The sequence below is a fragment of the Uloborus diversus genome, chromosome 7 (assembly GCF_026930045.1).
Source record: "Uloborus diversus isolate 005 chromosome 7, Udiv.v.3.1, whole genome shotgun sequence".
Taxonomy (NCBI): domain Eukaryota; kingdom Metazoa; phylum Arthropoda; class Arachnida; order Araneae; family Uloboridae; genus Uloborus; species Uloborus diversus.
In genome coordinates this window covers 45,503,327-45,519,381 of record NC_072737.1, presented here as the reverse complement: position 1 = coordinate 45,519,381, position 16,055 = coordinate 45,503,327, and positions in this window count along the sequence as shown.

Here is a 16,055-nt window from a genome sequence, read left to right as displayed (position 1 = left end):
CCTACCGGTGTAAATAACGGTTTATTCGTTTTTGAACCAAAGTTATGAACTCGATCATGTAACTTATAATGATAAGGATGCGACTAATGTACATTCTCAGAAATAATGTGTTATTAATGTTGTTAATAGTTTATTATGGAAAAAGTTATCTACGGTCACACTCATTAGTAGTTAATTATATATTTTGTCGTTTATAAACTAACACTACCCAGTAAATATGAAGGTATTTATATATTTAATGCATTTTTCTCTGGTTTTTTATAAATTGCCGAGACAGTACTGTCGATTTTCTTTAATATGACATTATTTATCCACATTTTCCATTCACCTCGAAAACAGTTCGAATCCTTATTTATAGTATACCGTTTGGAGTAAAAACTAATGTAATGTAGAATAATCTACTAAAACAAATTATATCGATAAAATTATATTACTGTAGAAGTCTACATTTTTTTTTCAAAGTAGGGTCCAATGATAGAAAAGTTTTATGTCAACTAACCAATATATAACGTATTTAAAAACATATTTAAAGTTAGGTGAATAAACGCATCTGCCTGTTTTTACGCCCTCTAAAAAGGAAACAACTATCGATGTGAATGGTATGCATATTATAGGAAACATGCATAAACAATTCATTTTTAATAATTGCTTTAAAATAGTGTTGAGTCTACTTTACAACTATTTGATTGTGGGATTATTTCAACATAGTATATGAAGTAAGCTTGTCTTACGTTAAGCATTGACATTTAATTTCATTACAAACAAAATGGTTATTTTCTACAGCAACCTTCGTTCAATTGCATGCTTTAATATGTTTTATGTTAGGGATTTGTTTCACACTTTTAAGAAATAAAATAAGTGAATTCTGGAAAATATGCGTTGATTTTTATAAGTTTGAATTAAAAACTGATTTTAATGAACCACTCACGTAAATATGATACTATTTAGCTTTTATTTCTGGGAATTGCAAATACGCAAAAATAGTTTTTAAAACTATATGGAAAACTGAATATTTCAGTCAATCCAACTCGAATAATCGTCAAACGCAAACGAACGAAGTTATCAATTTAACAAAATCGAATATAATTTTTCAGAGAAAAGTCACTTAAAGATGACTAAAAGAAGCACAATGAAACTTGTTATTGTAATTTCTGCAAACACGTCAACAATATATTTAGTAATAAAACATAATCTAAATTCTTTACTAATTTATGGTTTGGTCACTTTCTCATTACATAGTAATAATTCTTTTTTGCGTCTCGCTAAAACTCGTTTCTTGTAATTTTAGCTTATTTTCAATTTTTTATTACTCAGGTAACCTTGACGTTTGAAAAATGGGTGGGGAGATTATAGACATCACTGTAGCTTTTTCTGATTTTAACACGAAACGTCTAATTTTTTCACAATAACTGCTATGAAAGTTGTTAAAGCAGATAAAATTGGATTCAATATAAATCTAGAACTGGTGAATTCCAGAGGCAACGGAAGTTCGGTTTGAACAAAAAAAAAAATCGATGTATTTCTGTCTGTAAGCATATTAAAATGTGTATTTTTTTTTTTTTTCAAAAACTGATGCATTGACTTTTGTACACATCATAGTAAGTTGCTAAAAAAGCCAAAGCCAGGAATTTTTTGCCAGTAACTTGTTTTTTAATGAAATTTAAAAAGCGGTAACGGAAGGACATTTTTGAGACATGATTTTCACGCAATCATGTTATCTCCAAAAGTTCAGTCGAACTATAAAAGGGAAAATTATATAAAATTAGAACACATACGGGACTGTGCAATCATAACAATTTCACCTCTAGTTTTAAAAAATAGTTGTTATAAGCATATAAACTGTGTATTTGTTAAGGGTAACGGAAGGACAAGAAATCGAAAACAATTTAACTTGGTAAATTTCAACTTACAAACATTTAATTAGCTAAAACTGCAGTATGAAACAATGACATGTAATACCCGAGTCATCTGTTACAATTCTGATTTCTTGAAATACTCAAAAATATTATCAAAATCCGTAGAATATTTATCTTCTTTGTCAGGGAATACAAAGGGAATACACATCATTCCCACATTATTATGCATTCTCAAACAAGATATTTTTATTTCTTTATCTTCTGTATAAAGTACCTGTCCAACATTACCCTTTGGTAATTTCTTTCTCTTCCATTCAACTAACAAAACTTGTCCAAATGTTACGAATCCTTTTGCATATTCTCATTTCTTGGTGCTTTTGATTCAGCTAATATTATTTATAATTGTCAGTCTGTTGACTATCAGTCTGAAGTGAACACTCCTTCGATTTATTGAAATACTGACTTTATTCATAACATAACTTGTTACAGGGTTCAAATAGTGCATATTTTGTGGGTCAGGATAAGAATGGATACATATTTTTGAAAATTGATGTGTGAATTCACAGTATGTTTAACGGTGGAACTTATGCTCTCAACAGCCCTTTCCTGTGAATTGTGTTAACAAATCTGAAAGCAGTTTCAATATTGTATTGTTCCAATATGAATATCAGGTTTGTAAGCAATTGTTTCTGCTTAAATTGGCTTGTCATATCACAAGCATGTCATACCAAAATGAATTTCACATGCTTAGCAACTTTTAAGTGTTATTTTCATGATTTTTATCACATACAATATAATAAATAAAATCACAAAACATTTCCTTTTAAAAATTAATAAAAGTTTATTTTTTAAATGAAAGCACACATAATTTTTGTACAAACGTTACTCATATATGTTTTAAACGTGACTACTAACTTTAAACAATAGTTTGTTTTCCACTAGCATTCTAAAATTTTACCCTGTATCAGCTTATAGATAAATGTCCTTCCATTACCTTAATTTTTTGTCCATCCGTTACCATTAAAAACCATGTAAATTAAAACTATATTAAAATTCTAACGAGACCCTTTGACAAGGAACATAATTCTGCTTTGCATAAAAAACATTCGTTTCTATACCCAATAGGTTCTTGGTGAACTAACTGAGATGTAGTATTTTGGTAACGGAAGGACATCAAAATGTCACATTAGCAATGGACCTATTTCACGGATGAAAAAAAAAATAAAATTACTTACCGAAACTAGACATTCAAAAGATAAAAGTAAACCTAAATATCATATGCTGATAACAAGTATATTGAAATTACAGTGTGTAACAAAAAAGAAATATTTTGCTCTGTAAAAACACAAAGAGAAAACTTGATTCTGCACTTGATTTTCTGAAAGTCATCAAACTATTGGGAAAAACAGGTTAATATTCAAGAAATTCCTTTATTTCTGGAGAGAATGGTACATGGCAATTGACAAAATATTAATTTTTTAAATTCAAGTGTCATGTCCCATTTTTCCTGGAACTCACCAACTATCTCTTTAGCCCCAAAAGTTGAAATGAAAACAATAAAATATTTTTTAACTTGCGAGGTTTAAAAACTTTAAAGGCTATATCTCAGATACTGTTAGGTCGAAAGATTGTGTTCTACATTTATACTGTAGTAAATCTACTCCACCTTATCAACGTTTATGGTGGGGTTATGGAAAAAAATAATTCATTTAGGATCGAAATTGGCAAAACTACAGTGAAGTTTAAAATTTCATGTTTTTTTTTTTTTTTTCGATTTACGAAAAGGGTGCGTTTAGCGCTCGACGCGACATTACAAACTTGTATTATTTATTGAAATCAATTGAAATCAATTATTGAAATCAATTATTATACATCATAACCAACTCAGCAAAAAACAGAACTACCGAAACTGCCGAAAGGTCTGATGCATATATTTTCTGGAGTAGATTCTGTATAACCTGATAAATGACCATTTCAAATCACTATGAAAAGAACTTTTATTTATAAGTATATTATGTTAATAATAATATTGAAATAACAGGGACAACGAACATAAGTTCATATCTGTTTTGAGTTCACTGTTGTAATCTGTTGAAATTATCTTTTTAACCCCTGATACTGTCTGTGTATGTGTCTGTGGCACTCTAGCGCCTCAGACCGATTTTGGAAAAAAAAATTATTTGAAAGGAGAGCTGATGGAGAGTGTTCTTAGCTAGGTTGCGTCTTTGGATGACATTAATTAACGAAGATATTAATTAAAAACCTCTAAAAGGTTATTTGCGATTTTCTTAGTAAAAACATGTTTTAAAATTTAGCACCAAAATAAATAGAACTTTTTTATGCGTCTGATAGAATGCATTTAGAACTACAGTTCTTTACAGAATTCGAATTATGACGTTTTTAAAACAGATTTTAATTCGGTTAAGCTTTTATTCATGCGGTTGGTAACGGAATTCATTATTGACTAACAAGGAAAGAAAACGTAATGATTTAAAATATATATTTATATGTTGCCAATTCCTATATTTTAACAAACAAAATACTTGCAATTGATTTTAATAGTACAAGCCTTTTAAAGGGTTTTTCAATTTTCCATAGTGATTCTATATTTGCGATTTAGTCAGGTTTTTTTTTAAATTTTTGATTTTATTACTTTTTTATAAATTAATCATACCCTGAGTAAGTTTTCAAACAAAAGTAGTATTCCACAGTATGTCAACGGCTTTCAACTCGAACCACAATTCAATTTATATTTAATTATTACTTATTTTTAGGTTTTCCATCATTTAAAATAAAATCATTGTTTTTAAACTATTGCGTCTCTCTCTCTCTCTCTCTCTCTCTCTCTCTCTATATATATATATATATATATATATATATATTTCATGTTTTGTTAGGTCTTCGCAACTAATAAGCTCTCGAAGGAATATAACAAACAAAAGGTAATGAAAAGTCTAACTAATACTTCAAGATATTAATTATAACATGAATGCAACAAATTAGTTCAGTTCTCATATTAATTATTTATTGAGATAGGATGTTAAATAGTTCCAAATAACTTGTGACACTTTTACACAGGTTAATGTATGTTAACCTTCGCTGCAGAAAATTGAAATACTTTGGAATTCGTAAATTTAAATAATTTTCTCACTAATTACGCAATTAAAGTGAAATATGAAAATCATGTTTTAAAAATTTTTCTGTTTGAAAAGACTGATTTTGGAAATAATCAGGTTCTTACTGAAATTCGCAAATAATAGAATCCTTGCCTGTAACTCTTAAAAGATCAGTAAAATTAGTGGAATGTGCTTTACATTATCAGTAGTTGTGCTATTTGATGCCTTGAATAGCACGATACAGTTAGTAGAAAACAAAATTCTGACATGCGGTAAGAACATAAATTAGCAAAAACAATATTTTTATAATACCAATCATTGAAACAACCAGCAATTAAAAGCGTGAATAAATAAATAATCAAATGAACAAATTTAGGATTCTCCAACATTTGTTTGTAAGGTGTATATAAATAATTTATTGGCTATGAATGTTGTCATTTAAAAGTTTTTCCACAATAGCATGAACACGACAAAAAATAAATCGTTCTGAAAAGAAGAATAAATGATATTTTATTTATTTAAATATATTCTTCTTAAGAAATAAAAAAATTCCTTTGTGCCAAACGTAAAAGGAAATATAATAACGTTAAATCTCCGAAATTTAAAGATAACTTCAAGCACATGTTTTGGGGTTTCATGGAACTACTTTTTCAAAGCAGAAAAGTGATATTTTGGGTGTAAAGTGATTCGTACTTTACATACAAAAGCTTACGTTTCTGCATTCAAAAAAGGGAAACTTGACATCCCGAAACATATGACTGCAGCCATCTGCCAATTTGTGCCATTTAATGTAATAATGACTTTATTTTTAATGTTATCTTTACTTACGTTACATTACTTCCTGTGAGGTATAACTCAACTAGAACATAAATTGCAACTTTTTCTTTTCTGTTCGTTGCGAGTGTCTCTGCTTTCCATCGAGCACTTTTAAAATTAAATTGCAAAATAACAAATTTAGATTGCTTATTTCGCAATAGGGACATCGTAAATGTAGCAAAAGGTTTTTTTTCTAAGCCATAAAATCTGGAAATGAAAGTTCCATATACTCTGGATCGCACTGAGATTTCCTTCGTCTAGTTTTTTGGCATTAGTTTTTTGGTGGAACTCACATGTTTAAATTCTTTTCCTGGGGTGGTTTTCTGCCATTTATTATTTGTAAGAGAAATACTTCTTAAAAAGTTATGATCGTCCCAAGCATTACTTCAGTTTTATTTGAAAGATATGTGCCACAAAGAAAACAAACAGTTATCATTAATGCCTAACAACTTTGAATAAGTAATAACTTTTTTGGGGGAACATCTGTAAAATGTCCCACTTGCTTCAATTTTTTCCTGCATTGTTAACGTACGGTGATCCAAAACGTGCCCCTAAGCAACCAACTGAGTGTAATTACAATACATATCAAACAAAAAAGAAACACGCTTAAACGTGTAAGTAGGAGTAGGTTTATAACTTTCAAATTGTTCCTTTTTAAAATGTAGTACGCTAACTGCTTTTTCTTTAAAGCATTAAATCTATAGTGGTGGTAAAAAAAATTGCATCCCCCGTGCCGCAAATGTGAGGAATATCATCCCGACTGCATTCAGCACACAATCAAGCATCCCGTATCCCTGATGACTTGGAGATGTATTTCTGATCAAGGAGTTGGTGGGCTTCACTCTGGGCAAGGAACAGTAAACGCTCAGGTGTATATTGGCATTTCGGAGGAGAAATTGCTTGCTATATACTATCTGGGATCACTTTACTTCAGTTCCAAATGTCATTTTCCAGGATGTTTCTGCTCCGTGTCATAGAGCAAAACTGGTAAGTAACAATTTAAAAACCTTTATCCTGCCATTAGACTTAAATTGACATGATGTTAAGTATTTTTTTTTCCTTGAACTCACAAGCAGGTTCAGAAATGGAAAAATGAGCAGTCAGGTCAGCCGTTCGCCTCGGTCTGGAAACAGTCCCGATTTACGTAAACAATTCTCGGATTCCTGCTGTTAAATGTTTATTTCATAAGTTATGCAGAACTTCACATACATTCATCGTGAAAAGAAGAAAGAAAGGTACAATCGCGAAATTTTGCATGTAAGAAGAGGGACATCTCATGTTCAAATGATCCAAATTTGGTGTCAATGTGCAATCCCTTTTTACTACAGTATCGGTGAAATCAGGAAAAATGTACCATACAAACCGCTGCATAATTTAAAATTTATAAAGGTTACGATTACATCCCAACTGTTGGAGACCCTTTATGAGTGAAGGATGCCAGGTTAATGAGTTGGAAAACGTTTCCCACAGTTAGGCAAATTTGAGAGAGGTTTGATCATCGGCATAAAGAATACAGGATGGTCGATAAGCCGTGTTGCTGCCCGGGTGAATCATTTGGAGTGTTCCGATAGAAATAGTTGGGGCAGTGGACACGAAGTGGTACCTAACGGGTCTGGAGTGAGCAGGAAGACAACGATGAGCGATGATCGAAGGAGCGTGGGGCAAGCGTTTATGGATCCCACATTGACTCGTTCCATCATACAAGCAAGAAATCTGTCGACCAAAACTTCTCACATAATCCCATTGTTGTGAAATGCGAGGGTGATGCAATTTTTTTACCAGCACTGTATGGTATACTAAGTTATAGGATAAACATGTGTTAAAAACCATATTATTATATTATGGTTCTAGGATATCAATATATTTTAAATAAGAGAGTAGTTTTTTTTTTCCACACGAGCAAATTCCGAACGCAAATTATTTACTAAAGCAATACGATATATTGGTTCAAAAAATCTCCACAGTCCTTTTGGAGCGATGGAAAATTAAGAAACGCTTTTGATATAGGTTCTTTATTTGTGAATGTTGACGTTTCTTAGTTATTTATTTATTTATTTATTTTAAAGTAAAATTGCGAAACAGATAACACCTGCGTTATATTCTAATTTTAATATTATACTTTAAAAGATTCTACTTTGGTATTGAATTCAGAAACAATGCCAGCTCGTAGGCAGAAACTGACAATAGAAACGAGAAAAACCAATAAAGATTAAGTATAACCAAGAAGAGCAACAATTTATACGTTTCTTTCATTTTTTTAGAGATTTTTTTTTAAAAACTTATAAACACAAACATATCAGAAAACGTTCCAACTGGTTAAAATTTGATATTTTATATGAAATGAAAAACAAGACTATTATGATTTTGTTGTGGGTCAAACTCATTTTGGTTTGCGGGGCGCTAGAACATTTGCTTAAAAGGCATAAATATGCAAAACAACATGCGTTCATACGTTCTGTTTTCACTCACAAGCAAGCTACGAATAGGAAATACATAAATCTCATAATAAAATAATCGATGAATAAAAGATCTCATCGATTATACTAACTTCAGTTTTGTATTATTTAAAGTGTCAGAGCTTTCATTAACAACACAAATAGTTTATGGGTGCGCCAAAAATGTCTGATTCTTGTCAAGTATGATAAGCAAAGAAGCTACTGTTGACATTTACAATTTTTACTAATGCATTTAGCGATAAATCATTTTTTGCTGCATTTTAGATAATTTTTTTTTCGGTTGCTATTTTCTAAAGATAAGGTTTATACACAAGTACGTTTTTTTTTTTTTTATTTATTTATTTATTTATGTTTTTTTTTTTTTTTTTTTTTTTTTTTTTACTATATTGTTACCCACATTTTTCTCTAGCAGTAATATTTACAGTTTTATGCTGCTGGCTAAGAATAACATCTAACAGTTTGATAAAATACATGTTAATGCTAAGCCAAAAAAAAAAAAAAAAACTACAGTAGGGTAGACCGGGGCACGTTTACGTGGATTTTTTTTTCAATAAATTTTCTAAATTTTACGCTTTAACTTAGGAAATTGTAAACATTGCGGTTTTATAAAGCAGTTAATTGAGTAAAAATTGGTATATTTGGATGTTGCTCAGTTTGTGTTTTTAACCGTTAAAAAAGTGTTTTGAGTGATTGTGATGTCGGTTGCGTAAACGTGCCCGGACACTGGTTACATTTACGCATATTTATTTTTACACTTAACGTAATTCTGTTGTTTTGAACATAATGTCTTACCATCGTTAAAATAAAGCAAATTTATTACAGACTGAATAGTGTATGAAGTAAAAGCTGAGCCGGCATGAAGACGGCACTACATCAGTGTAAGCTATATGATACGAATTTTTAACTCAATTAAAAATCAAATGGTGATTTTTGAAACTAAATAGCCTGAAAATATTAAAGTTTTGAGACAGATAAGGGGCAAGGGCACGTTTAGAAGTAAAACACACTAAGAACGTGCTTATAAAGGTGCTCAGACATCAACGCGTAAACTTGCCTCGTCTCCAAGTTTGGATATATTTTTTAACGGGGAAAAATATTTAATAATATTTCAGTTCATACAAATACAATTCTCAAAAAGGGATACAATTCTGCTAACATTTATATATTTGTTCTTTCTTAACTACGTATTATTTTTTCACAATAAGCTTCAAAACGTTCAGCTCAATTCACTCGACTTAATAAAAAACAGATTTTTTTTTTTCTGCATGCTAGACCGAAGATCGACTGACGCTCAAAAACTTGTAAGGATATTTGCTAGGGAGCAGCATTAATCTGCTATGACTGGTGGCTCGCGAGTTATAATTCGTTTTGAAAAAAGGACACAGCGTAAACGTGCTCCGAGCTACTCAACATTTTTTCAGTCATTTTCTACTGTTAAAAAACATTTAGAAAAAATAATAAAAAATAATAATAATAAATCAAAGTATTTAGTAGGGCATTTTTTTCTAGCTATATACTCAAACCTTCTCTTATGGCAGAATAACAAATTTGCTTTTTAGCCCAACGAGCACGGTCCCAAATATTTAAGCTGCAGTTTTTACATTGACTAACCAATGTTACAATTGGTTGTTGTAATTCCCAAGTCAAAATTTAAAATACTTTGTCCAAGGATATTGCCATCATTTCTCAACACAAGTTACTTCTTTACCTCAATTTTAGTTTATGTTTCTGCTTTATAAGATACGATTTTTTTTGCAACGTATTAGTTCAGAAAAAAATAATAATTTTAATTACTTAAAAACATAAATACAGAAAAAGTATGTGTTATTAGCTTATTCGATTTCTTCTCCAGTTGCAAGCACTGCGAGGTATGAAAATTCATTTGTTTTCGTTCACTTGTCATTTTCGCATGCAATCATAGATGATCCCGTCAATCATATGATAATTGGTAAATGCAGGACTTGTGCTGGAATATTCAACAGCCGATTTGCATAAGTGACTCGCGTGCACGTGAAGTAAGCTTAACGTGATTCTCTGCAACAGGTTAAACACCGCGACTGCTCATACCGACATTAAAACACTGAAGTTATAGTAGCACAATGAATTTGAGTTGCGATAAGCGTTTTTTATCAAAACCAATTCAACTATTTTTTTAAATTGCACAAGAAATACAAAAAACATTTCACGCTCAACCCACTTATTTTTACAGAAATATTTTTTCCCTTCGTTTGAAAAACATTCCCAGTGTGACTCATTTTTTTTTCTTATTCAATTAGCAATATTGTCTATAGAGGGCATTCCTTTTTAACCTACAAGACCTCTATTTTTACAACCGTTAGTGCTAGATGCGTACTTCCAATTGCAAAAGTGATCAAACTTGGATGCCGAGTTAAGATTATGAAAGTTTTAAGCAGAACCAAAAATCAGTCAAAAAATACAAAATTTAACTTTTTATACCCGTTCTAGATCCTCCAACTTACATTTAGGTAAATAATCTCCATTGAAAAATAATTGAAACACCAAAAATTTGACATTACTTCGACAAATTTTCACTATATATATATATATATATATATATATATATATATATATATATATATATATATATATATATATATATATATATATATATATATATATATATATATATGGTTTGAAATACATAAAATAATGAGACAAAATATAGTGACTATTAGTAAATTACATTACAGCAAAAAGCCCAAATCTATCAGTCAACCGCTTCCCCCCCCCGCGCAACTGTTTCTTTGATTTTCTTGAACTATTTTTTAATTAGAAATCTTGAAATTGGGATATTTTTGAATGATTGTAAACAATGTAAGAAGTTATTAAGCATACTACGATGCGGTCAGGAAATTCAGCACGACATTTGTTTGGCGAATTACCATTCGTTTCGATTTAAACTTTTTTTACGAAATTCCTAAATCCCAATGGTATTAGTGTGGTTTTGTTCTAAATTTTATTGGTAAATGTATTTTATTAAAACATGTTTCTTTTTTGGTTTTTGCTAATCAATGTATATTTTATATCTCAGTGTTTCCTTCCATAATATCACTTCCATATTTTTTCTTTAGTCAAGATCAATTGTAGTCTGGTGAGATAGATTGATTTTTTATTACAAAAAAAAAAAACTAATTGATGTAACTTAATAAACAAAAGGCAAATATATGGATCAACTAACAAAGCCATTGACCAACTTTAATAATTCTTTAAGGCTTTTCTGCAGAAAAATTTATTTGGAATGTTGCAATTTTGTAAAATTCCTAAAACGTTTATTAATTGTATTTTATTCGTAGATGGTGTTTTTTTTTTCTTTTTTTTGTGTGTGTAAAAAAAAAGCAGTGTATTTTTTCTATCAAGAACATTGCCAATTACTAAACATCTTTAAAAAAATCCCTTTTAGTAAAGCGAAGAGTAACTACATATAATCATCAGATTAAAGCGACATGTGTATTGCATGAACTTAATGCATTTTAAAAGGGTTACCTCAGAAATTTTTATGACTGAAAGTAAAGCATATTTAACGATTACAAAATACAACAAAAGAAAGTTTTAAATTGTTTCGTGCCCAATGGACTTATAATTTGAATAGTTATCGTTTACACGTACTTTATATACATGACATATCAGCAACGAAAATAGCGTCAATACAATGTGTTAAAATTATCTGATAGTTATTTTGCAGCAGTTATTCAAGTAAATACTTTTATTTTATTCCTTGTCAACACAAATAAGTATACACATATAAAATGCAAATCATTGCAAGGAAAAAAGGAATATTTGCAATTTTGTTCAAAACATTTAATGCAAAAATTGTCCTTTTCTGGGTTTAATGTGAATTGCTTTTGTTCAGGAATTCTCCCGGGTAACTGTAGCAGTTCAATTTTAATATTGAACATGATTTAATTAAGTTCAATGAAAGACCAAACATTTTCTTTCTTTCTCTCTGTTTTCAGTTCATTATTATTTTTCAAATATAGCTACATTACTCACATTACCGCTCTCTGTAAAGTTAAGTAAACAAACAAACAATTACAACTTTTTAAAGAATAAAAAAAGAAATAATTTCAGCTAATAAATAAACAAATTTAGTTCAAAAGAAATTTTGCCCCCAATTTTGAGATTCGCTATTTCTCTCAGTTAAACACAATAGCTAAATACTGTACAATTTATGCTCTTATTGAATACACTAAGCTTATAATGTTGAAGGTATATTGGAAGAGCAATTACTATACGGTTTCACGCAGCTAATACAGTTAAATTTATCAATTCAACATTGTAGAGTTTGCTATTCAATCAAAGCATTGTTTTTGTCGACTAGTCACGTGACTCTTTTTTTTTTCGTTTGAAAGTTTAAAGCATTTTTTTTTCTCTTTTCTGAATATTTCCAGCGTATTTTCTCTTTATTTTAACTTTTAAAATAACCTCACCACATACCAATATAGCTTCATCCAACAAAACATCATATGCAATGGCAAAGTAAGTTTCATTTTCATCCGTATTTAAAGACAAAAAATATATCTTCCGTAGTGAACAATCTTATGTAAAACATTTGTTTCTAAACTATGAAAAAGTAAAATATTAATTTTCTTCTGCGTTTCACAAACACTTTCTTAAGAACATTATTTAACTAAAAAGCGTATGATTATATCAGTCATACTTTATGATTGTTTATTTGTCTCAACATTTGTGAAAAAACGGATATAACCACGGAATGTACTATTTTGTTGTATCTCCTCGAGTAATAATGGCTGCCATTTAAACAACATCTAAATACTTAGTTCTTATTTAAACATTAAAATCGTAAATAAAAGTACTTTGGCGTTATGTTTTGCTTATGGAAAGAAAGTTTACGTGCTTTGTTTTAAAAGCCGTTTCTTTTTTCAACCGTCCTTTCATATGATTGTTGTAAAAAATGTTTGCAGTTAAAATTTTATTACTTACGTTAAACATCTTAATGGTTCTTAGGTATTTCTCTAATCAAACACTATCCCAAGGTATCATTATAAATTTGCATTTTGTATGTCTAAGAAAACGGTACGCATTTCCTATCAATTGCGTGATAGAAGATCACCAAAGAACTCTTTAAACATTTACAAACGTTCATCATTCCATTAAATATAAAGAGTGCTTACTCATAACTTTAAAAAATGTTAAAATGTAGAAATATATATATTTTTTATTGATTTCAACATTTAGTGAAATATTTCCAAACTAAGCAATGCTCGTTTTTCCTGTCTTTCTTTCTTTTTTGTTTTTTGAAAATATTTATTTCGGAACAAACATTTCTAAACATAAATAGGGTAATGGCACCAGTAACAGACAAGGGTCCAGTAACATACATTTATAAGTTTGGATTTAAATAGTAAAAATTTTAGACGGATACACTGAATTTGCTGTAGCCCATGAATACGGTGCAGCCAACTAACGTTATCACAGTAAATTTTATGAGACAGATGGTATTTACAAGGCTGTGGTTGAAGGTTATGAACAGTCACTATGATGTCAACTGGAGCTTCATGTTCATTTAAATTTAATAAAGTTTTAGTTCTAAAAAAATAAAGAACTTTTGCGCATTTTGAAGATAGAACGGGGAATTACGTTCATTAGTCATCCTTTCCTTATCATATCTGTTACTGGGTATCATCAGAATTGTTAGTGTCAGTTACTTTTTTTCGAAATTGAGCAAATAAAAATAGAGTTAACTCATTCAGAGGATCCAGATACAGCCAAAAGTTAGATGATATGTAGTAGCATGAGAAAAAACAGTTTTAAAAGTCTAATTACATTGAAAGGCTCAGAAAATTGAGTTAATCTGAGAGCGATGTCCTTAAGCATGTCTGTTACTGGTGCCGTTACTCTAAATGTATATGCGTTGAGTTTTCTAACTAAAACTAACGTATATATTTTTCAAATTTAAATTTATAAAGCTGCAATACTGTTCTCACTTATTCACTTCATATAAGTAAAAAACAATGCAGTGATACATTTTGAAACAAAAAATATCATTTGTTTAAATTTTCAAATGAAAAATTGGGGGAAAACACAGTATTTAACCAAATGTTAAGCAGTTTATTTACAGACATGTTTAATGGTCAAACCAAATTGCAATCAAACAATATTTATGGCCATAGGTGAAGAGTATAACATCTTGCAAATATTTAGGGTGGGTGATACGGGAAAAAATACATTAAAATGGTTATTTTTAATACCACAACCAGAAAAAAGGGTGAATTTTCTGTAATTCAAAAGAATAACAGTTTGATTCTCAGCTGCGTTTTATGCAGCAATATTTTCATAAATATGGCAATGTGCAATGACATTTAATTAATCTTCGTTCAAATTAATTTTTTCAGCGAGTTTGCTCATGTTTGATGGAGATAACATTGTATCGAATATCCTTTTTCTTCAAAATTTGTAAATACAACTGCAAAGTGAAATACATGAGGGCTTTTTTGGAACAGGTCACATAGCGCATGTGTCACCCACTTAGCAATATATCATCAAGTTCGCATCAAAAGTTGAAGACCAAAAGCATGGCGATATTTTACCAAGTCATCGCCAAATCATAAAATTACCTTGGCTTACATTGAAACTGACACTGATTTGACCCCAAAAAAGGATAAAAATACCTTTTTTGGAATATTTGAAAGCAGTCAAAGGGAGGGCGAACAAATAAACTCAACTCCGAAGCTGCGTACAAAATTTCTGACTATACAGCACTGCGTTTATGAGGTATGAACATTTTCCTTTGATTGCATGAGTACATACGCACACACAGACAACATGAGATGCGTGTGATAATTAACTCGGGACTCGTCAAAATGGATATTTTGACAGTCCATAGGTTCTTAGGTACATATACACTTGTTGACCGGACGAGAAAACTTCCAACATGTGTTCAGGGTAAACAAAATGAAAATTTAGGCCAAAATTAGAGTAAAAAATGTCTCGATTGCAATACTTCATTTACTATGTAAAGAAATATATATATATCTTTTTAATTTTCAAAATTTAATTTTATTTATTTCTATATCGTTTTTTTAAGACTACCGCTTAGTTTTAGAGCTGAGAGAGACTAAATAAATAAATAAATAAAAACAAAATTTGAGTTCGAAATTTAGCGGATTTGCTTTTGAGGAAACCATGAATTATTAGGATAAGATATATTTCCTTTCAGAGTTAAATCAAAGGCATATCCATTTATATATTTGACAACATTCAAATAGTTGACAGAAGCAATATTCATCTTGTTCATCTCCTTTCTTTTAATTCTACTCACATTACCCAAAATGGATCTTACATAATGTTAAATTGTTTCCAGTGACTGTTATGCATTCTTAGTATTCACATCTTTCCACGTGGGTTGAATTATTATCGTATCAGCTTTATGATAGATGCTGATGACGATTTTGTTCAGAAAGAAAACAGGAAGGAAATAGGATTATTGATCTTACTTATGATCGTTATCTGAAAACGTTTTTTTGTTCCTCTCTTTTCTTTCTTTAATCCATTCCCTTCATTTTAATTCCAGTGATTTTCTTATTAGATTATTTTACTTTATCAAGTTTATTTTAACCTTATTATTATAATCTTGTTTAAGGTGGTTAAAAATGAGGGAGGAAAATCCAAGAAAGATAAAGAGAAGAATCAGTTTGAAAAAAAATGGCTACTAGCATCAATATATTTATTTTTAGTGACAAAATACATTTTATTTAACCTCAAAAAGTTTAGGAAATAATGGGTTTGTGAAATTATTATCTATCTTTATAGCTTTGAGTACTCTATTATTG